Below are 14,636 nucleotides of genomic sequence, written 5' to 3'. Positions count from 1 at the left end.
ACATAAAGCGAGCACTGGGAGCGCTACGGTAAGATTCAGTCTCTGCCACAGTTTTGGGCTGACTGGTGTCCAGGGCCAGACTGTGAGAACCAAAGCGGGACTGGAATACATGCGCAAACAAGCCCAACTCTCTCCAGCTCCTCTCCAAATCTCTCTATTTCCATCCATTTCTCTCTCTATCTCTGCAGTGTGCCTGTCATATCCTGATGGGCCATTGCTGGAGCAGGTTATGCAAAATTTTGTATACACACCCCCTTTTGCATGTTGTTTTATTAATTAGATTAATTAACTAATTATAATTGAACTAATGGATTGGAGTGATATGGAAAATACTTACCAACCTTACTAATATATGAATTACACGTGGGATTTGCATCTGCATGGCTTAATTAATACGTGAACTAAATTCTGTATGCATACTAATGATAGACCATTAGAATATTGCATGATATATGTCGCTTTTGTGATGTAATTGTGATTTGTGCTTTATTTAGTAAGTATAAACCGCATTGAGTGTTGCTTTTGCTAGATAAATACACACACATATGGGTATTTGCGAGGGAATGACATTTAATTAGTCATTTCTATGTATTAATTACGTTTTTGTGTTTCTTTGCTTAAGTTGACCATTTTGGCCTATCGAAAGATGGCTGCCTTTGGTGCCTAACCCGACTGCCGACGCTGAACAAGGCTTGGGTGACGTGCGCCTGCGCTGACAACAGCTACAGTGGCCTCGTCATGACCCCAGATGAACATGTACCCTTCAAGGTTGCCCTGGGACACAAGCCAGCTTTTCTGAATGAACAATAATGTGCTACTAAAAAAACGGAAGAATCAAGTATAATGACATCAGAGACTTTATTTTGGTGGGAATCCTGTCAGGCGATTTCTATTGACCAATCAGAACATTCGAAGACCTGTTTTTGATACAAATTGTCAATGATTTTTACTATAAATTATGGTAGAATAGAGAGGTTGGTGTGGGTTCGTTTCTGGCCTTTCTCGATTTTCTGACGTTATGCTGACGGAGAGGACGATGACACTGCAGGACAGCTGTTTGCCTGAATCTTTGACGGACTGAATTAATGCCCAAACTCCTGATGAACTGAACCTACTAAATTGATGGGCATACATTTGCGAAACTGCCAGATTTGACATAGAGGACGACATTTAGCCAGAATAGGTAAATATGAATGGCAACTTGATCAAATGAATGATTTAATTTGCAATATTAATATAAAATTGAATTTGAATATCTACAGAAATGAGTTGGGTTGTTTATTCATTGAAATGTGTTAATGAAAAGATTAATTAGAGAATTAGAAATTAAGCTAAACCTGCAACTAACTGATCCATCCCACTTTATGAGAGGATACTAAAGGTGAAGTTTAAGGCCTAATGGGCAACAGAAGGTGGTGTAGATTTGTCGCTCATTAGGGTAGAAGTGGTATTTCCTTCTCATACCAGCGCTTGGAAGATAATCGCCTCCTACACGGACTAATGGTGAGTGAATGTTGGTGTTATGGGCCCCACCAGCTAATTTATGGATAGTGTGTGTATGTGAGATCTTTGGTCTGTGGCGGAGGGAGGGATTTTGCACTCCGCGCTGGAGCACCATCACCAGGCTGATGGGCCTTCCTGAGCTAGAGTGGTGGGAGGAGTTGCCACTGGCACCTGAGTAGGGCTGGGCCTGTCCTCACACAAAGCTGTCTCCACCCCACTCTAGTGTGTTTGGAGCCAGATAAGGGAAAGGCAGTGCCTGGAGCACTACAAAGGCTTTCCTTTGCAGGCAGAAACTGGTATTAGTACTGGAGCTGTGACACCATAACTTCAGAACATTTCTGAACTGAGGATATTCTGCCAGGAAGAAGGGCTGGATGCTGTAGGAGGGTCTGCCACTCTGCCTGTTGCTCTGTTGTTCTGGCCTGCTGCTTGCTGCTTCTGTCCCGGGAGTAAAAGGACTGGACTGTGCTTTCTGTATCCAGCTTTGCAAGGTTCTCCAAGGGCTCGTGTGTGCTTGCCTCCCATTAAGAAGCCTCTGTACCATCAAAGACTTCAACTACCAGTGCCTGGGCTCTTCTGCTGAGAGTGCTGACTTGCCAAGTCATGCCAAATCCAGTTCCTGGGCCCTTGGAAGTAGAATCTGGTGACCTAAGAGGGAAATCCATGCATGGGCCCCTAACGCCTGTTTTATCAACACACCGCAGCCCAAGATCAACGCACCGCTGCTGCCTGCTCCGAAGTGTGGGTCGCGGTCAGAGCATCGCCCATGGCTTCACCACAGGCCCCAGCTTGTCATCGTAGTGCATCAGAAAATTCATCACAGTGTGAGTCCTGAGCCCCGTGTCACCAACGTCCATGGCACCCGCACCGACTCAAACACATTCCCTGTTTGCGGCATTGAAAACAAAGCAGATCTTGCTTCTCTGCTGCCACAGCAATATAGCGCATCTGGATTTTTGATGAATCATCCCTGTGCGACAATTCTTCATCGACACGGCAGTGAGGAACTGAGGCTGCATGTTGGACTCAGATCCATCACCTCCCTACTAGCAAGGAATCAATGCATCACCTCCAACTGTCAGCAATGAATCGATGCATCATCTTCCCTGTCAGCAAGGAATAGACTATTCACCTCCCCTGCCTAGCAGTGAGGAACCGACGAATCACCTCCCCTGCCAGTAAGGAATCAATGCATCACCTTCTCTGCCAGTAAGGAATTGACACATCACCTCCTCTGTGTAGTAAGGAACCGATGCATTACTGTGTTTTCCGGTGCCTCACCTCCCTTGTGGTCCGCATCGTCTTTGTTTTTGACGCATCTCAAGTACTTTGTGCTAAAATACCCGCACCCATTGATTTCCATGGATTAAGACTTATGAACCATTTTTATGTGATATATTTACTTGTGTATGTTGGATTTTTGGCGTTTTGGTCTTGTATTCAGATAAATATTGGTTCATTTTCTAAACTGGTGTGGACTCCTTTCTTAGTGTTTTCACTGTGTTTGTATGTACAAATACTTTACACACATTGCCTCTGAAATAAGCCTGATTGTTTGTGCTAAGCTCGTAAGGGGATGTGCAGGGGTTATCGTAGCTGTGTGACTCCCTTGCCCTGACTAGAGTGAGGATCCCTACTTGGACAGGGTGCAAACCACTACCACCTAGAGACCCCATTTCTAACACTCAAATTACTGAGACTCGGCTGAGTTTCATGAACTCATCTTCATGGGAAGTTCCGCTGCTTTAATTTGATTTTCAGCTTTATGCTCACTCATTTCTCACTCTTTTCCATTGAACTTGAACTCTTCATGAGTTCTACTAATTTAAAATTCTGTCCCTGGTCTTTAGAATAGGAATTTCAGTCATTTATGTAGACCTGGGTTAAAATTCCGTTCCGCTTGTGGAAATTGCGATAATTTGACATTTTCGCGTTCCGCGGAGAGCGCGAAAATGTAAAAATTTCCGCAATCCGCATCTTACCGGAATTTTTGTTCTTGCTCGCGGTGTAAAAAAATACATTCTCGCGTGCGCGTTCGCCTTAACTGAAACCCCACGTTCGCCGACAAGTTTTCACGATCCGGTCGCGTTCTCCACTAGATGTTGGATTGTTGGTAGGCATTTGCGCTGTCTCGCACCCGCATTAACGTCATTTGTCACGCGATCACGTCATTCGTCGCGCGATCACGTCTTTCTTCTCGCGATCATGCACCGCGAGAGTATGAGATGATTGAGATCTCACGCCCGTAAGAAACTGCATGGGTAAGTTGGCGAGCCGCGATCACGCAGAAAATATCGCGAACGGCGGGAAAAAAACTTCCACGTCTTCGCGATATTTCCGCGTGTTTGCGGAGATTTTTAACATTTTTGCGATAGTTTGCGAAAGTGAGTTTCGCAAATTCCGCCCACCCCTACATTTATGGAATGCGCTTAATACATTATTTGATTATTTGTTCAAACCATTCTTATTTATGAGCTTTCTGTATATTTACTTGCTTTTATTGACTAATTTGAATAAAAGCAATAACAGATACTTACTAATGTCTTTATGAGAAATAATACTTTTAAAACTATTTCAAACTCTCATCCTTGACTGAACTTAAAACTGTTAGTGCAATTTGATTTGTTATGATGAAATAGCTCCTTACTCAAAATACGGCGACAAAGATCGTCACCTGAGGCGCTTTATCCAAGGAAGCCAATGCGGTACCGGTGCTGACCCTGTATGTTGTGGTGAGGAAAAGGTTTGAACCTTATATATTTAAATGTTGGCCGATCAGTAACGTATTACAAAAAACACCATATCAGGCTACAACAGGTCTACAGTTGGAAAAGCTAATCTTTTCTTTATCAGGGTCTGATTTGATTATCACAGGGGACTGTAACCTGGTTTTAAGAGGCACTATCCGTAACAGGTTACAAATACCACCATGTCAGGCTACAAAAGGTTTTCATTTGTCAGAGCAAGACTGACTGGAAACATTTCTATATAATTATTTTGCCAGCATCCGGCTAGTTTCACTCATCCAGTGCAACAAAGTTAGCTCAGCAAGAAAGATCACTCACTAGTCTCACAGTAGATGGCCCATATTGGACTATACATATATTCCACACTCAAGTTTATCCCTGTGTTCCAACTCTTCAATCATAGAAAGGTCTGACATCACCATACTGCAGTCACTACACTCAGTCTTCCACTAACCTGTACTGAAAAACTTCCATCAATAGAGAACATTGCCAGGTTAATACAACCTAAGAAAATTACATGAAATGTACCAATCTCTGAAAAATTTAAACAATGGCAAAATAACCATAAAAGCCGGAAATTAAAGAAACTGCTACAAACAACCTCATGGGGTTATGTACTATCAATATGGCCAAATGAGATAAAATCTCTTTAGGATAGAATGCCCCATTGCACCTCTCAAGGCGAATCAACACCTCCAAAGGCCTAAAACAAGGGTGTGTTCTAGCCCCCACGCTTTTTAACCTCTTTTTAGCAGACCTCCCAGGGGAATTGGACAAAAGTACATCACACGCCCCACGCTTGGGAAATATCTTGCTGTCCAATCTCCTACACGCATGACCTGGTTATAATAAGCCGGACCCCAATCGGCCTCCAACATCTGCTGGACACCACTAACAAATTTTTGCAATGTAATGCATTACACATTAACTTAAAGAAAACAAAAATTTTAGCAGTGAATTACATCAAGACCAAGAAAATCACGTGGTACCTGGATGGGAGCCGCCTAGACCGGGTAACCAACTACAAGTTCTCGGAGTTCTACTTGACAGCAGAGGCTCGTACAAACCCCAACTGGAGGCCTTGTGACGGAAGGGCACCACGAGCTACCTCGCAATGTAGCCCCTGAAGAAAGTTCTACCAGATCGAACATTAGATCCACTATTACAGGTGATTCGAGCACGTCTGCAGCCAATACTCACATATGGGAGTGAACCAATGCAAGGGAAAGATGCGACCGTTTTAGACAAAATAAATGGTAGGTCATATAGAGCAATCTTTCGGCTACCAAACTATGTGTCACCTGCTCAAATACACCTGGAATTCGGTCTTCAGAAGCAAACCGTGGAAAGAAGGGGTGCCTACATAAAAAGCTGGCACAAGTTTAGAGGCTCTGAACAGGGATCCCTAAATGCACATCTATGGTTTGAACTTCCACATCAAGAGAAATCACCCGCCAGAGAGTACCTGGTCGAATCATTGCAAAGGCTTGAATTGACCAACCTCTGGGAATCCTCCATAGATCATAAGAGCTTCAAAAAGGTTGTAACCAAAGTAACAAAACTGATATCCTCAAAAGAAGACAAGGAAACTTTGGCCAAGCGGGCTCACGGATAGACAGTACTTAATGATCACGCAGCTCTTATGCCACAAGCTTATCCAAAAATGGGAGTTAAAGAAAAGATAAATGAAAAATTGTTAAAATTGCGCTTTGGCATTATACCAATTCTCCCTCACTTGCCACCATGACAAAGCAGACCAGAGGAACAGTCCTGCCATCTTTGTGGATCAGGAAAAGAGGATCTAATACATATTATTTGCATTTGTCCAAGCCTGTTAGACATAAGACATGCCTTACTTAAACCAATATTGAATCAGAAGGGCATCAGCGCCTGCAGCAGGCAGTAAAAGTATGTTTTAACACAGAAGAGATCCAACTAAACTGCCGATTTACAAAGTATTTTGATAAAGTGGCAGAAAGACTTAAGTTTAAGTCACAAGAGACAGCAGAATAGAAGACAGCTGGTCTACCTCTACTGAGTACTTTAATAGCCAACAATGATTGCACTCTTGAAGCACAAGCAATTTATGCACGCTCTTATATATGTTAAAAGGCTTGAACAGATACTCTGAAGCATTGGCACTTTGTCCATATTTTTATCCATCGCAAAAGGACTGAACAGACAATAAAGCCGAGATTCAATAAGTGTAAATTGAGATAATGGTTTTTATCTTCTCTTTTCTTTTTTTAAGTACTTTTAATGTCTCAATGGGTTCTTCTTTTAAAATTGTGAGTTTTAATTAACTGTACAATAAAATTATCAACTATTGCATTGCGATTCTAGCATGAACAATACGGTCCTGTTTCACAGGAGTCAATAGTCCGCAATAAAACTGAAACATTTAAGATTGGCGATTAGGAAGCTGAATCTTAGTTATTTATTTTAAAAAGACAAATCTTGTATTGGTTCACAATTGGGTAGGCTGAAAACAGTACATAGGAAGTAATTGTGGGAAGAAAAAATGAAGCACTACGAACAATGGCAAATTGTATCCAATATATCCAAACTAAAAGATCAAAGTATTGGAACTGCATAAACAATCTGGATAACTCCCATGATTTACAGATTGAGAGCGGAGTAAGTGCAGATGACTAGTAACTTAATGTTCCTAAACTGTATTATTATTAGGGCTATGGGTTTTATTGTATTTATTTTTTTAACATTTCCGCCTGTATTTATCTCTATATTTTTTTCCGGCCTTTATATTGGTATTTATCCATATTTATTTTGTGTTGTGAAAATAAATGGAGTCGCAAAATGGTATATTTCTACATTTATTTAACTCTTACATATGTCCTTGTACATGGATGGGGTGCAGTTCAGAACACAAAATCTCCTCCTGCTTCCACGGACAGAATGATTCCACAGTCACACACACATTCATACATCATACGCTGGTGGGGCCCATAACACCAACATTCATTCTCATCAATCTATCCGTGCCTACAGAGGAGAGTGGGTTTCAATTTCCCTTCCGAACTACAGCTTTATTTCCCTTGGATGGAGGAGACCATATCTATTTAATTTTATCCTAATAATTCCTCCATCCGGAGGCCAATTGGATCATTTAGTTGAACTAGTGATTTGATGACAAACACTTCAATTCTTATACTAATAAAATAAACATTTCAAGAAATAACCACCCGACACAGTTCTTTAAACAATAAATTTTCTTTATCTAATTAAATTGCAGGTTAAAATACTAACAAATGCAATAGAATCTTGTGTCATAATTACCTATTCTGGCTAATTGTCGTTCTCTAAGTCAGAATCGGGTCCTCAGAAAATCATCAAAGAGTCTAGCGTCCCGTCCTCTGCTGTCAGCGTAGTGAAAAGCATCGATCAGGGTGCGTCTCAAGCTCGTTGGGTGGTAACCTAATTTCCCTCCCTGGACTACTAATATTTATACTAAAATTTACATATAATAGAAACATTTCATATTTTCTAGGCTTTTCATTGGCTGAATTCAGCCCCGTTCCAAGATTTTAAGCAACAATTTAAAAGTTCTCATACGGATGATGTATTAAACTAGGCGTATGGGAAAATCGTTCCCAGGTCAGGAAAGTATCAGTCTATTGTGAAAAGGTGGCTTTTGGTTCCCAATTCGCAACATTTTCTTCCGTGTTCAGGGACATTGGCATTTCACCCAGAGTAGTCTTCATGGACCTGGTTCAGGGGTTCAAGGAGAGGTTGCTACGTAGTCAGTGCAGACGCCTTCCTCTGCTGTCAATTGCATGAAGTCATGTACTTTAGTGCGGATTCAGTTGGCGGCCATCTTTTAGCAGGCCGAAATAGTCAACTTAAGATAAAGAAACACAAAACGTAATTAATACATGGAAATGAATAAAACAATGTTATTCCCTTGCTAATACCCTTATGTGTATGCATTTATCTAGCCATATGCGAAATTTAAAGCCGTTAATGCTGGTTTATTTAAGCGCAAAACACATTAACACTGCTTAAACTAAACATATAATTTTAATATGCATACAAACTTAGTTCACTTATTATTTTAGCCATGCAAATGCATTCCCACGTGTATTCTCTTGGTTAATAAGGTTGATTAGTTCAATTACCATACATTATTATTCATTAGAATGAGTTTCTTAGTCGGTTTAATAAAACTTATGTAAATGGATTGGGTATACCAAAATATTTTTATTTTACCCGCTCCAGCAATCCCCCCTTTGGTGATTTTATCACCACCAAATCAACCCACAAATTTCAATTTGGTTTTTCCCTTTTTGCAGAAATTTGAAATGTCTTTTTGCTTAATTAAAATTCTGTTTCCCTTTCATCTTCTCTCTGGGTTCTATCATACATACTCTCCTTCCATTCTTCCATTTCTATTTCATTGAGATCTTTTTCTGGTTTCTTTTCCCTCTTTTTGTAAATTTCTCTTTTAACCTTCTTTTTGTTTCTTCTATATCTACAACATATACATCCTAATCTAAGTAGTAATAATACGAAAATCACACAGGTTAATGGAAATAATATTTTCCCTATTATAGTACTACCTAATTTACCTAAGAAAGCTTTTATAGCAACCATCTTATTACTAATTCTAGTCCAGATACTTTCAACCTCCAGTGGTTTTATTTCGTCATGCAATTCTGTAATATTTTTTATATAGACTTTTAGATCTCTGCTTTCGTCAGGAATGTAAGTGCAACAATGTTGAACTTTCAGCATTCCACAGACTCCACCCTCTTTCGCCAATAGAATATCAAGGGCAAGTCGATTTTACATATTCATAGCACGCATGGCAACTAATTCAGTATTTACCAATAGAAATCCTCCAGCTGTGCTTGTTGACAAACGATCCACAATGGTGGACAGCTTCCGAATATTATTTGCATTCAAAGATATTCCCACTGCTGGTATCAAGGCTCCAAAAATATCACCTACAATTTCTAACCAGGTTTCTCTTCTGCTACGCATTAGTAGGTTATTTGGTCCACTATTTTCTACTCTATCCATATGAAAGATTTTTGGAAAGACCAGGCCTACATAACATGTGCCATACCAATGGTCAGGCAGCCTGTAATAAGCCTTATTCCCACAAATATAATACAATCCAGGAAAAACTGGGTCTTCTCCACCTCTAAATCCCCATCCAGATGCAATGAAGTATGTATCATGACACTCACTTGTCCCTATGTATATGTAATCATACTGGGATTTTTCTCTCATGATGCATAATTTGCCTTTCTGTGGTGAATCTATAGCTATGGTTGGTCTAACATCACCTTGCGTTTGCTTGTTCCCATCTATTGCCCAAATGTTTTCCCCTTCTTTATGCCCTTCTGCATTCTTGTGTATTTTCAATCTTCTCTCCTCAACCATTTCCAAGAATGTTTTTTCTTCTGGTTTCAAACTACATGTTAAATTGTTCTTAAAAATATACTCTAGAGTTAGTCCTTTAGTTTCTATACAAATTTCTCCTAATGTATTAGCTTCTTTAGCTGGATTTAATTCTTTATTCATGGGCAATCGTCCAAGAATATTATCTATGTTAGACAAATTATACTCTAATTTTCCTACTTGATAAAATATACTAGTCAAGACGCTACATGTTATTCCATAAGTTGCTGGGAGGTGATGATAAGTCACCCCTTCTGAAACAGATGCAGGTAATTGCATGCAGACGTAGCAATCCCTTACTTCCATTGTTTTAACATATTCATACAACAATTTTGAAAACACATTACTAGAGAAATCATTTATTGATCTATCTTGATGCACATGCTCTGTGCTTGTTCTAACCGGTATTACTTTTTGTGAATTCTTCACTATTTTAGTCATATTCTTAGTATGTCCTGCTAATGTATCTAAAGTTACTTTGAAAGAGATCAAAAGAGCGAGTACGCTCCAAAGAAGCATTAATAGTCCTGTACAACAGCAACATGTCTTGCACCATCTTCTCATGAAGGTACATCTACTCTTATTATCATCTATGTTAGCCATCTTGTTAGATCTAACCGTGTCTTTTGACTTAGCCTCTTCTACTCCGTCTCTTATAGCCTTTAAAGCTAAACTTATCGGGTTGTCCAAATATTGTAATTTTCTTATTCAATCCTGTGTATTCCTACAAGGATCGTCTGAATTTTTTCTCAGCTTGGTCTTTCGTCGTTTTTTACTTCTTTCTCGTAATCCACATGTAGGATTTCCTGATCTTCTGCTTCTTCTCCAATGTCGGATAAGATAACTCTCAGGATTTCCCCAGTTTCTTCTTCTTTTATCAGTTTCAGCCAAGTCTCCTCTGGATTTCCTTGACTATCAGCCTCTTCTCCTTGTTCAGGCAGTGCCACGTACGTCCATTCAGGTGACTTATATTTCTGATTTGGCTTTCTTGCTCGTTTGTTTGCTTCTGATACTTCTGTTTCTCCCTCTTTCTCTGGGCGCTGACTAGTTACTTCATTCACCTGTTCAGCTTCCGAGGGTTTAGCTCGTATCAATCTGTACCTCAGTTTCTTAATTTTATTTGGCCAAATATCTCCTTTGGCGTTCCTTCTTGGTTTGCCGTCTTTGCCGTTTCTTTCCTCGATCCAAGTTCTCTTTCTCAGAACTCGACCTTCTGGTATCTCTGTTTCACTGTCTTCAGATTCCGTTTCATTTGATTTTTCTTTTTCAGAAGTCTCCTTTTCCACCTCTTGGGTTGGCCCTACTTCTGTCCCTCCTCGGGTTTCCGGCACGCAATCTTCTTGCTGACTTTTTGTCCCTTCACCTGTCTGGGTGTTGCAGTTCCCTACACCTCCTCGGGGATCTTCCGCAATCTGTCCCTCTCTTTCTACAACTGTCCCTTCTTCTTCTTCTTCCAATATTTTCTCAGGTGGAATTTCTTCTACTCTCTCATTTGGTGTAAATGTTACTTCTGACTGAATGTTCTTTTCTTTTCTTTTCTTCTTTCTGTGTTCACCATTGGCGTTTTGCTCATCTCCCGAATCCGAAGTATCTGAAATCTGCAATCTTTTCCTCCGAATTTCCTCTCTGGGGGTCTGAACTAGTCTTGGCTCATTCTCCCCCCTTTCAGGGTTTCCTTTTGTTTTTATGTTCTCACTGCTTGACTCATCACTTGATTCTGATTCGTCAAAGTATTCTTTTCCAATGCCGTCTGCTGGATTTGGAACTCTCAGAGTGTGACTAGCATGTATCCAGTTTTTCAGTCGTGCACACTTCACAGCAGTTGTTGTGGTCAAGATGACCTGTCTTGGCCTTCCCCACCTTGGAACCAGGCAGTTTCTTCTTCTGTGTACTTTTATCCTTACCCAGTCCCCTGGGCTCAAATCATGGGCTGATTTCTTTTCAAGTGTGGTGGCATCCGCTCCAACCTGGTGAAACACAGAATGAACTGCATCAGCCAGGCCTTTACAGTAATCCAAAATTATGTAATCAGTTATAGTCATCAGCTTGTTGACTGGCACAAACACATGTCTCATGGCACGTCCCATGATGATCTCATGTGGACTCAAACCTGTGGTTCTATCTGGAGTAGACCTAATGGTCATCAAGACCAGAGGCAAGACATCAGGCCATTTCAACCCTGTGACCAAACACATTTTTCCAATTCTATTTTTGATGGTACCATTCATTTGCTCGACCACACCAGAAGCCTCTGGTCGGTAGGCACAATGCAGTTTCTGTTGTACACCCAATGCTTCACAAATTAGTTTCATGATCTCATTGTAGAAATGTCCTCCTCTGTCTGATTCAATGGTTATTGGGAACCCGTATCTTGGGATGAATTCCCTCAACAATAGCTTGGCCACTGTGATTCCATCATTTCTTCTGGTCGGGTATGCCTCCACCCACCTAGAGAACAGACAAACTACCACCAAAACATACCTCAGTTTGTTGTAAGGGGGCATTTCAATGAAATCTACTTGCATTCTAGTGAAAGGTCCTCCTTCCCGACCTATGGTACCCAGACTCACCACTGTTTTTCTTCCTGGATTGTACTGTTGCCATGTCAAACATCTCTGACAGAGACTCTCTGCAATCAGCCTGAATTTTGGATTATACCAGGTCTGTTTAAAGGCCCTTATCATGGCATCCCTTCCCAGATGTCCTTGGCCATGATACATCCGTGCCACGGTTGACATCATGCTATCAGGCATTACTGGTCTTCCATCCCGATAGACCCTCACATGATCCTTTTCTCTGGGGGCACATCCTGCTTTTACCCACTGTCTCATTTCCTCATCCCCTGCCTCATCCTGCATTTGCCTCACTTCATCCCATGTTCCCACAACGTTAGTAAACATTATGGAGCAAAAAGACATTTCCTTTTCCTTAGACCGATTAATCGAATATTTGTTTCGGGCACAATACTGAGCCATGTCATTAGCAAACCGGTTCCCGGTAGTGATGTAATCACTACCTTGTCCATGAGCAGCACATTTCCCCACAGCTAGTTCTTCAGGCATTTGTATTGCCTCAAGCAATTTTCCAACCACTTCTGCATTCCTTATGGGAGTTCCACTTGAGGCCAGGAAACCTCTTTGCAGCCATAGTTGGCCGAAATCGTGGACAACTCCGAAGCCATACTGGCTATCAGTCATCACAGTCACTCTTGCATTTCTCCCAATCTTGCATGCCTTGGTTAATGCCACTATTTCAGCTACTTGGGCGGATCTAACTCCTTTCAAGGGCGATGCCTCTATAACTGCTGAAACTGTACATACTGCATAGGCTGCACTCAACACTCCTTCTTCCGTTCTTAAACAGGATCCATCCACAAAAAACACATGATCACTCTCTGGCAGTGGTAGATCTGTTATATCAGGACGAGGTTTCGTGCAATAATCAAGCACATCCAGACAATCATGATCAGCTTCTTCTCTTACCTCCACTCTCTCTGCATCAGGCAAAAGTGTAGCTGGATTCACATTCACACATCTTTCCAGACTCACATTGTTTGCACCTAGAATGACCTTTTCATACTTAGTCAGCCGACTATGTGACATGAACTGTGTTCGACTCCTTGTTAAAAGGATCGCCACACTATGGGGTACAAACACTCTTACTGGATATCCCATCACAATTCCCTCACTTTGCTCTAGACTTCGGCATGTAGCCGCTACAGCTTTCAGACATCCTGGCAGACCTATTGCCACTGTATCTAGCATTGATGAGAAATAGGCTATTGGCCTCCTCTGTCTTCCATGTTTCTGTATCAATACTGAAAGTGCACACCCATTTCGCTCACTACAGTATAGCTCAAACTCCTTTTCATAGTCTGGCATACCTAGTGCAGGGGCTTCACAAAGACTGTTCTTCAGCTGTTTGAATGCCGCCAATTCTTCTTTGTTCAGTTCAAGGGGGTCTTTCACCTCACTTTTTGTCAATTTCACCAATGGTTTGGCAATCAGGGAGAAATTGCTTATCCACTGACGACAGTAACCAGTCATTCCTAGGAACATTCTTACTTCTCTTTGGGTCATTGGAGCTCTCATTCCTCTAATGATTCGGATTCTGTCTATTGTTACTTTTCTCAGGCCTTTCTCAATATTATGACCCAAGTATGTCACTTCCTTCTTACAGTACTGCAACTTTGTTGGAGATACCTTAAGTCCTCCATCTGCCAAATGATTTAGCAAAGCTATGGTGTCTGTTTCACAAGCCTCACGTGTCTTTGATGCCACTAGTAGGTCGTCAATATACTGGACTAAAACTGAATTCTCAGGCATGGTAAGGCTTTCCAGAGATTTCTTTAACAGCTGATTGAAAATGGAAGGGCTCTCTGTGTACCCCTGTGGGATTCGGCACCATGCCAAAATACGGTTTCCGAACCTAAATGCAAAAAGTGGCTGGCTGTCATGATGCAACGGTATGGAAAAGAAAGCATGACACAAATCAATTACTGTATACCATTCTGCATCATGTGGGATCTGATATAAAATCACTGAGGGATTTGGAACAATTGGACAACAGGAAACAACAATCTTGTTAACTTTTCTCAAATCTTGCACAATCCTGAATTTCCCACTTGGCTTTTTCAGTTCCATGATAGGCGAATTACATGGACTGCTCATTATTTCCCTCAGCACTCCTTGCTGAATCATCTTCTCAATTAAAGGGGTTACCCCTGCTATTATTTCTGGGGTTAGTCTGTATTGTGGAATGTTGGGGTAAACAGCTCCCTCTTTTACAGCGATTCTCACTGGGTCTACATTTCTCATCAGGCCTACATCTTCCCCAGTGAAGTCCCAGACCGCTGCTTTTACTGTCTGTTTCAATTCCGGGGGCAATTCATCTGGATTGAATACTGCATAGGTTCCAGCAACCTCACACTCTCGATTAGCTATGGTCATTTTATACAGGACA

This window comes from Triturus cristatus, chromosome 1_2, assembly GCF_964204655.1.
Source record: "Triturus cristatus chromosome 1_2, aTriCri1.1, whole genome shotgun sequence".
Classification (NCBI taxonomy): Eukaryota; Metazoa; Chordata; class Amphibia; order Caudata; family Salamandridae; genus Triturus; species Triturus cristatus.
This window is presented reverse-complemented; position numbering follows the sequence as displayed.